Genomic DNA, 10,206 nt, shown 5'->3' with positions numbered 1-10,206 from the left:
GGGTATGAAAGATAAAAATAAAAAAAAAATAAATATTATAAATAAATAAAAAAAATAATAAAATCGAAGAGGAGTTATAATTTAGAAAGAAGGGGATGTGCTTTTAAAAATTCAAAAACTAATGTAATTTTAGTTCCTCATCTGTGAGGGGTTGTGATAAATTTGGGGTCAGTCCTAATTACTAATTTTTATCGCCCGGTAAATAGTTTTAAAACACTTTTAAGGGCTCACATTGTGTCAAATTTATACTACTTTTTAAAAAAATGTTTTATTAATGTTTATCGTACGGTAAATAGTTTTAAAATACTCTTATGGGCTCATATTGTATCAAATTTATAGTACATAAAAAAAAAAAGGTTTTATTAATTTTTATCGGGCAGTAAATAGCTTTATAAAGCACTGATTTAAAAAATTGAAAAAAACAGAAAATGAAAAAGATTTTAGGCTTTTCATTTTTTCGGGGACCATTTGGTTATTTTCTTTTTTTAAACCAATAACTTAATATTTTTCAGCATGAAATTTTCTGTAAATTGATATCATGCAAATTTTTTATATCTAAAAAGTCAATATGGCTGCCAAATAAAAACGAATTTTGCAACCTCAGATTTTTTAAAAGTTTTAGCATGCCAAAAAGACACAAATGACAAACAAACAAATGAATCTGTCTTTATGGGAATTAGTTCCACCTGTTTCCTTATACTCCTGTACTAGTAACCGTATAGCTGATGAAAAATTAAGTAGACTTCTTTAAGGCTGACACGGATAATAAAAATGTGGTTATGATACTGTGGTACCATAAATAATAATAATTTATTCCTATTTCGATTACAAAAATTGAACCACAAATTAAATCCGCAATTAATAATAGAAAATTATTGAACTTGATCAACTGGGTATAGATTCGAATTACTGATTATATTAGTGTATATGCAAGTCATGGGAAACCCCTATCACATCGAAAATACTGATAGAATAGGCTTTCTCTTCGTTGAAAGTAGGATACCTTATCTCCTTGCTTAAGTTTTCGACTTTCGACCTCGATGGAAACAGTTTTTTTGTCCAAACACTTTAATATAAGCAAGTTCTAATCCGTTAAGACCTGAGGTGTTTTTTTAACATGCAGCTTAATTGTAGAAAAAATAAGTTTTTGCATAATAAAATAATTAGTATGGAATACTTTAAAATGGGAACTTGACTGTATTTATGCCAAAAAAAATGTTCCCCAGTGTTACGGTAATATTAATATAAGAAAAAACTCGATCTATGAAATTAATTGAATTTAAAGATTGCAAAATAAGAATCAGTGAAGTAAATAAATCATAAACATTATGGTTACTGATGGACATGTAATATTAGCCCGAGATAAGGAAGACAACAACTACAAATTGGGGAAAGTTATAGAATCTTATGAATAGAGGAGGCTGAATATCAAAAACAAAAAAAAAGCACCTAAACACTTCATAAGATGACGTAATAATTGAAAAAAGACATAAGAACAATGGAGAAGTTTGAATAGTTAGAGTCAATCTTCAACGGGACAGTCAGGATAGATTAGCCACCGAAATAAATGAATTTTTGGACAATAGTAATGACAAAACCCAGGATGAAATAATAAAAAATGAAAGAATAGAAGAGCTGATGGTGGTAATAAAACATTCGTTCAATCAAAGAAGAAAAGAGATTGTGTCAGATTAAGATTAAATCGCCAGATAGACTGTCAAAGATAGCATTAGGAAGTTGTAGGAAGAAGAAGAAAAGCAAGATCTTGGAGTTAAATACAAAGATAAAGTGGAAGAAAGTTTGGCGGGACTTGGCATCAAGCCTGGGGAAGCCTTGAATAGAGAAGTGTGGAAAAATATTTTGCAAAGAATTTAGGTCAAAGAAAACCACATTAGTGAAAAATTTCTTTAATAAAAAAGTTTATAAACTAATTTTTATATGCTTGACTTATTTATCACAGACACATGTATTATAAAAATAAATCTATCAAAAATTATCAAAATGATTGTTATAACATTAATCTAAGTAAGAAAACGGTTAATTTTCCATGAACAACACTTTGAGTTATGAATAAAAAAATTAGGTACTGCCTTAATTTATTTTACAAAGAATAAATTATCGATGTCACGAAAAAATCTCCTTGTGCTAAAGACCACGTATTTCAGTTGACTCAAAAAGGAATGTATTTCAAATAATTTTTATTAGAAATGATATATGTGCATAGGTCAATGTGGCCAATTAATGAACCTATAGATTTGAATCGATTTTAACAGGTGTCAACGACCAATATGAAAAAATATATATAAATTTACAAAACTGGGCATAGCAGATATTTCTGTGACAAAGACGAAATAATATTATTGCTATATTAAACTTATAGTCCTGAAAAGTTACTATTATGCTTTTATATTCCATGCAGCATAAAATTAATAATAATTGTAAAATAATTATTCTTAAATAATTTAAATAATAATTGTAAAATAATTAATCTTAAACCCCACGTTATAGGAATAATTTTATTTACAAACATCTCTATGTTTTAATCTCTATGTCACGTAGCATTTTATGGAGCTATGTCAGTTTATATTAAAATATAGTCCTGAAAAGTTATTATTAGTTTCATATTCCTTGTAAAACATAAAGTAATTAATTATTCTTAAATAATTACAGTAATAATTTTATTTTACAAACATTAGATCGCATGAGTTGAGACTCATTGTAGTTATATGAAAACCTTTATAGAATTGCTAACACGTCAGTTATCATAACTAATCTCTTCAAGTTGGCTTATAAGTTCAAAGATATCGTTAAACCCTCTCTATTCGATCATTTAGCTCAAGGGTTTTCTTATCAATAGCAAACATTCTGACCATGTTAAATAAAATAATGTAAATAAATAAACACTTTGAATTTATTCCATTCGTTTCCCGTTCACAGGAAGCAATAATTTTAAATTGAGTTAAAAAAAAAATTAAAAATACTACAAATTCTAAAAAATGGGTATACTTAGCTAACTTTGGATAATGAAGAGAAATTCGCTTAAAAATTTAAAAACCTCTGAGGACGAATCTCTAGAGCAGTGGCACCCAACAAAGAGATCTGCGGACCACTAAGCGAGAATTGAATCATGCGCGGACCACACCCTCTCTCTTAACCGCAGCAAAGTTGAGTTCAACTCCGGCAATTAGTTCAAAACTGCATTTCAATGGCGGACTTTCCCGCAGCTAGCCTCCAAGCTCTCGCAAACCACCTGTGGTCCGCGTATTACCAGTTCGTTATGGGCTGTTGGCGTTGATGACCGGTGGGTTTTACGCCTTAATTTCTTAATAAACAAACAAACAACCAGTCCGTTCCCAAACCTAGGTACCGCAGATCCCCTGTGCCCTAAGCGTATACAAGGGTCCTGCAAGCGAATGCCGCTTGGTCAATATAATACAAAAAAATATAATTAAAGCAACAAAAATCAGTGCATTCCAACATTGACTTGTCTTCGTTTTTTCTTCTTTTCCTAAACACTTAATAGGTCAATATAGTAAGTGCCACAATTTTTTCAGCTTTACAAGGGTAGCGTGAGAAGCTTTTTGGTCTAAGAAGGGTGCCGTGGCGCAAAATGTTTAGGAACCGCTGTTCTAGAATCATACCAAAGAGCGAAGAGAGGGCTATTTATAGATTAAGCTGTTAAGAGAACTAACTGATCAAAAAAATTAAATCAAGTCGGAACAATGATTCGATTTTTTCCTTCCAGAAAAATTATAACATGGCTTGGGAAAATTTCTGAACATTCTGTTAGAATTGCTAAAGTACAGTAAGATTATCAACAGAAAAATTCCATTAAAACTCTTTTTTGATTCCAGTTTCTTGACAGAAAAATAATTAAAGGAGAAGCATTTTACAAACATACTTGAATAGAACTAAAAATAGACTATAGAATGCTTAAGTTAAATTCACTGCTATTTTAAATTCTGAAATCAGGAAAAAATGATGTATCAGTATGTGTATATGTTAAGTATATGCCTTTAGCTCACACTATAACATTGCAGACCAATATATACATATTTCCTCTAATGTGCGTAAATCCACATTTATGTACATGTTTCTCGATTAGGCCATTCTCTAATAAACTGCCACTCAGTCACTTTTTTTTTCTTTTAGCTGAAGAAATCGGAAACTGGAAGATAATTAGTTGACTTAAGTAATCAATAGTAGAAAGATGGTCCGAGTGGCGGTCAAGAAAGGCACATTAATAGCAAAAAAAATCAATTTATTAGTTATCTAGGTTTCGACCCGATTTACAGGGGCTTCATCAGGGCTAAAGGAGAACAAGATACATTGTAAAATATGACACGGTTATAACAATATATATAGGAAGTTGTATGATAGATGATATAAAAAAAAAAGAAAGAACGAAGTAAATTAAGTAGTAAGTAACAACAAGTACATGGTCTATTCATAAAGTTTCAAGTTCCTTTTTTCCTGACTAGAGAAGAGCGCGCAGGTAGGTTCCACCGGCAGGAAGAAATCAGTAGTTGTTTCCGAAAGGCTGGAGTGAGTAGATCGTAAATGACGTGATTGCATTTTAGTATCATCCGTCGAAATCTCAAAAATGCTTCGCCACTTGTAGCAGCGGTATTCAATAAATTTCTGTGTGAAACTGAAAATAAATAAAAACGATACAGATATTCTTGAATTGATTCAAGAGGCCTAGAAAAAAGAAGCCATACCAAGTTCAATGGTCTTCGTGTGACAAAGGAGGTTCAAAGATGGCCGTGAGGATGTTGTAGACGATAACCGCGCTGGGAGACATTCAACAAGCCGAAATAATGAAAATTTAGAAAATGTGCGTAAACTTTTAAAGACTGACGGTTGTATTAGTGTTAGTTATCAAACTAATTAATATTTGAAGGATTAAGTCTGCCGATTCAGCCCAGAGATCAAAGGCGATTGGGCTTTTGACCATAAAAAAAAAAAAAATTCGACCTCTCATGAGTAAACTTGGATACACTGCCGCAGCCACCCTAACTCTTAGCGACTTCTTTTTGCTTCCAAATAAAAAAATACTTGAGTGAGAAGAGATTTGACTCGATTTAAGGAATCCAGCCAGTTGTATCGACGCACCTTAAAAGATCTCCGTTCGCAAGTTCATGGAGCCTATGACCAATACGAAGAATGCTGGCAAGGGTGTGTTGATGCTGAAAGGATGAGGGGGTGTGCAAGATTTTTAGTTCACGTTATAAAAATGTTCAATAAATTTGTTATTATGGGACCAGTTTTGAAACTTTATGAACACACCATCTACAGAATAAGGAGTGATAGAATTGGAAATGTTCCACTGGAGTAATGAATAGTGAAATAATAATCAATAGCATTGAAACAAATATGATAAGATCAAAAGAAGAAAAGAGTGAGAAAGTAAATGAGGTGTTAGAATGTTACTTATCACATACATAAACCACATTTACTATACGTATAATCTTTTATAAAACTTTTTATGCTTATTCTTATCACATCTTACAACGTTCTTAGTTATATTTATATTTAGTCCTGATGAAGCCCTGCAAATTTGGGCGAAACTTTGCGCATACTAATACAAATTTATTTCTACTATTTGTGTACCTTTTTAACCACCACCCGGAACATCTTCAAAAATACATTATTAGAAACTTACCTTAAGGTCCCCAAACGTCTTGAACAAGTACCGAGGAAGGCCCAGCTGAAGTATTTTGCGAGTTTGACGATTTAATAATTTGCTATGAAGTTTCAAAAACGGCGCACTCATTTTTCAGTTTAACCGGTGTCAAGTATTAAAAATGATTTTTTCCCTACTTTTCTTAAGTTTTCATAACAAATATTACACCTAATGATCCGCGGTACAGCGCACTTGGTAAACATGGAACGTTTGTGACATTCCCTCTATTCAAATGCATCGTTTATCTTTTAACTGTCTATATTTACATATTTCAATTAACATTTTACCATAAAATCCCTGTTTACTAGATCGTTAAACGCTGCTTCTTTCGCGAAATCGTCATTTCTACCAGTTCGTATTAATTTATGTTTAGTTTATAGTAGGGATAACTATAGCAAACATGAAGATAGTATATTTTCAAATTACTTTAAACATATTTTTAAAAAAAGGATTGTCGTTTAGATAGAGTAATGACTATGTCATTGGCAGCGACTGGTTTGTTCCTTTATATACACCCCCATAAAAAGAAAATTGTTATCTTAAGGTTTGAAGCCGAACGCTAACGCACATTTTATTTTGCATATAAGATTAGTTATATGACAGATATTAGGGATTAGCTATATCTTTGTTTGTCGCCGAACTAAGGTTTGATTTCGATTCCACCTTCATCTTGTTCTTATTTTAAATTTTCACTGTACATCAAATTCCCTCTTTCTTATTTATCTTAAGTTTTATTCGAGTGATGGCTCCTTGATAATCATGGCTATTGTATATGAATTTTCACTCTTCGCGAAAAAGGAGAATCATTTATTTATTTCGATAATTGGCTTATTTGACATAACTCAACAATTTTCAATGGCCAAAAAAAAGTACAGAAAAACTGGGAGTCATTCTTGCCTAGCCTAACTCAGGTTGTCCATAATCCACCAATCCTATTGCCAACTATTTTATAAAAACGGTTTTTTTTTTTTGTTTGTTTTTTAACTCAGCAAAGTAAGCAACTTGGTAAAGCCAAGTAAGTAAAGACTTGCAGCAGCAAAGTAAACGCTTGGTTACTGGTATTTGAAAGAATTTCAGAAGCGATCGCAATTAGAAAACTGAGAGAGTCAAACCCTAACCCAAGAAGACTTACGAAAGTTACTTTTCATTAGTGAATACACTAAGGTTTATTTTTTACGAACGAAATCTTAAACAAATATTGTTGGAAGTTATTAATTTTATAATCTGATTTATTTATAATCTGTACATACTTACATAAATGAGTGGTCATATTGTGTGGGCAGATACTATACCTTAAAAGGAACAAAAATTCCAAATGAACAATAATCCGATTCTTAACGCTATGTATGGGATAAAAATCAAATTTTCTGCTTATAGCTGTCATCCCTGTTTTTTTAGAAAAACTCAAATAAATCTACTTTAAAATCCCTTTAAAGAATGTAAGAAGTGCCAAATTAAAGATGAGATAATTTCTTATTTATCTAATGTGATGGGTTGGATCATCCAAAAAAGAAAATTAGCTTACATTATATTGAAAATGAAAGGTTAATATTCTTTAACCTTTTTAGATACTTTCATGGGCTGTAAATATTCCAGATCCCTAAAAACTTCATTTATTAAGCTTTCAAATGGTACAAAAAAAGCCTACCTTCACAGGTTAATTAAGGATGCTAACATTTTCAAAAATTAAAAATATTAGCACCCACAAGAATATTTAATTATAAATTTTTTGGTTTTTATTTAAATAAAAACAATTAATTATTTTTCTTATTTCATTAACGTTAATTACAAATTGTATTTATTGCAACTGCTCAAAATACCCTCCATCCTCCCCTCTACATATTACATACATCAATTTAGATACAAAAACTAAGACAATTTTTAATGAAGTATAGACTCTCTTTTGTTTTGTTTTTTAATTTTGCTACCTCGCGTCCTTAAATTAAGGATAACTCATTTATGGAATACCCTGTATAAACATCATTACTTCATTTTTATTTTATTATTATTACAAGAAACCTTATAATTTATTATATGTTAGAAGATTTATTTTAGTTATGTATTATTCTTTTTTCTTATACACTTGATGCTTCTGATTTTCATTCAAAAATTAGAAATATGTATATTGGTACTTTTAATTATCGTTAGATCATTTTTATTTTTTATGTTATTTTATCAGAAGATAGCTTTCTCATAACTTTTAGTATGATGTTATCTGATTTGTTTCCATTTTATCTATTTATTTACTTATGTTTACATTTAAAACAAAGATTATTATATGGCTATGATATTCAGTTAAATGTTGTTATATTAGTATTATTTCTTTACTTTTTTTTTTTTTATGTCAATTATTATTGTTTAAATTTTTCCAATTTATTTTAATGATATAATATAATAGTGAATTATACCCTAAGACAATAAAGCTTAATTCAATGTTTTTTTATATTATTCTAAAGGGACTAGTCTGTTAAGGAAAACTTTCGTCTCCTGTTATTCCAGTCTTCCTCAGGCATTTTCCAGGAGCTTACTTCTCCATCATCTTCCCGCTATTGTGTTATCTCTTCCACTAGCCCACTATTTTACTTATTACTTACTTACGATTACGATAAATAAACGAACGATGTTTTTTTCAATTATTCCAATAATGAATAATTTATATTGTGTGCATCCAGTTTACTCTATAATTTACAAAGTTCAACCCATATTTTTTCTATTGAAACCGTTCAGTGGTGAAAATTTCATTTCAGACTGTGACGCTCGAAAAATTTTCAAGATTCGTTTCTACTCTATTTCTTATTATTATTATTTAGGAATTTTCCTTATTCTCGGTTTCACCTGAAGTAGGCCAAGAATGAGGCTAGAAAAAATTAATCTTTAATATTAATGAATTTTCTGACTATGCTCGTAGTCCCGAGCAACACCACAGCTTTCTGCATTAGTTTAAGGATATTTAATGATAGATCTAGGTCCTTAATGCTCTCCAGTGTCGTCTACGGATAATAAACATTGGTTGAGATAATAACGATAGAACCCTGACTTTCTCAAGCTTATACAATTATTATTAATAAACTTTATCTTAAAATGTTCGCTATATTGAAAGAATCAGAATAGCACGAACTTAAAAAAAAAAAAAAAAAGTGTAACTATTGATTCTACGTTAACTTAAAGATTCAATGAATAAAAGTGGCATTTTATTTTAGAATAACCTGATATTAAAAAAAAAATAGATTTTTCTATCTCACAATCTTACACAGTAAAGATAATGACGAGTGTTCTTTATTTTTAGCACACAAGATATTTTTTTAGTCCGCATTGTACTAACAAACGACAAATAAGATTTGTAAAAACAAAAGTTTATTTTCGTAAAATAAACCAAGGTCGAGATTTCATATGAAAAACATTTGCCTAATGTCCAAAGATATAGTTGTTTACATTTTTTATTTGTTAATTGAATAGTAAAGAACAATCTTATGGAGGCCATTTTAATGGTTGGACTTTTAATCAATAAAACCTAAAATTGTAAAATGTCATAGATTTTTCATTTCACAGCTTTATTATAATGTTCAGAAATTAATAATATTTTATTAATATAATTACTTTTCATTTTAATATGTCTCCATATTTAAAAAAAAAAACTGGATAAAAAAAGTTAATTTTAATGATAGTAAGAAATTTATAATGTGATAAATGTTTTTTTGAGAGAAAGTTGGTTTTTTGAAAAACCAAAAATAAAATTTCAGTTTTACTGTAACGAAGTAAGAACTTCTCTCTGATCCTGACCTATAAACATTCTCAAATTAAGAAAGAGCAATTGTGGTTAAAACTTTATTTCCCCTCTAAAACTTAGAGAATATTCTTCAGGCATTTTTTTAAAGTTAATTCTTCCACTTAAACATCTTATTCATTTTATCCATATATTATTTGAATTAAAATAAGACAGTATCATGTAAGTTTATAAGTAAGTATTGTTATGAATTATTAATATTAGTAATTTATTAATATTAATTAAATTATTATTAATTTATTACAATTAATTACTATTAAATTCATTAATTGATTGATAATTGAAAACTATTTTCTCCTTTTTTATAGTTTAATGTATATATATGTTTTATATTAAGCATATATATCTAATAAGCCAATATAATATTTTTTAAAAAACTACAAAAAGAAATAATGTAATGTTCAGACCCAATTAATGAATGTAAAATAAATTTACCAAAAATTAAAGATTATTTATAATGAATATAATAGTTTTTTAACTAAAATTAATTATGAATTCTTAATATATATTTCTGTCAATAAAATGGATATTTACCTGATGTCTCTTCTATAAAGAATGATAGCTATAAATAAAAAATGTCTACCTTTCAGCCAGGAAGTACTTTAAGTGAGTTTTGTTGCCTTTTAAATGTCAAAAGGGGATTTTATAAATATTTGTATATGGAAAAACGAAGAGCTCGAAAACGATGGCACCGAACACAACTCAATGCAGACAAAAAGGAATATAATTATCTTAA

The 10,206-nt window shown here is 29.4% G+C and overlaps 1 protein-coding gene across 2 annotated transcripts in view; it reads right to left on the bottom strand.

The window, feature by feature from the left end:
* Nucleotides 1–3,034, bottom strand: part of LOC106680904 (pyruvate kinase) — a 42,605-nt gene extending 39,571 nt beyond the window's left edge. Inside the window, exon 1 of one of the 2 annotated variants that reach the window (XM_067046327.1) lies at nucleotides 3,016–3,034. The gene's annotated coding sequence lies outside the window, so the exon portion shown is untranslated. Of the gene's footprint in view, nucleotides 1–3,006 lie in introns of both variants that reach the window. The other variant, XM_067046326.1, reaches the window with a different exon arrangement.
* Between the last annotated feature and the right edge of the window lie 7,172 nt (nucleotides 3,035–10,206).

Source organism: Halyomorpha halys, unplaced genomic scaffold (genome assembly GCF_000696795.3).
Source record: "Halyomorpha halys isolate HHAL.00 unplaced genomic scaffold, Hhal_1.1 Scaffold299.1, whole genome shotgun sequence".
Lineage (NCBI taxonomy): Eukaryota > Metazoa > Arthropoda > Insecta > Hemiptera > Pentatomidae > Halyomorpha > Halyomorpha halys.
The sequence above is the reverse complement of the archived record's forward strand: the minus strand, read 5'-3'. Positions and strand labels throughout refer to the sequence as shown.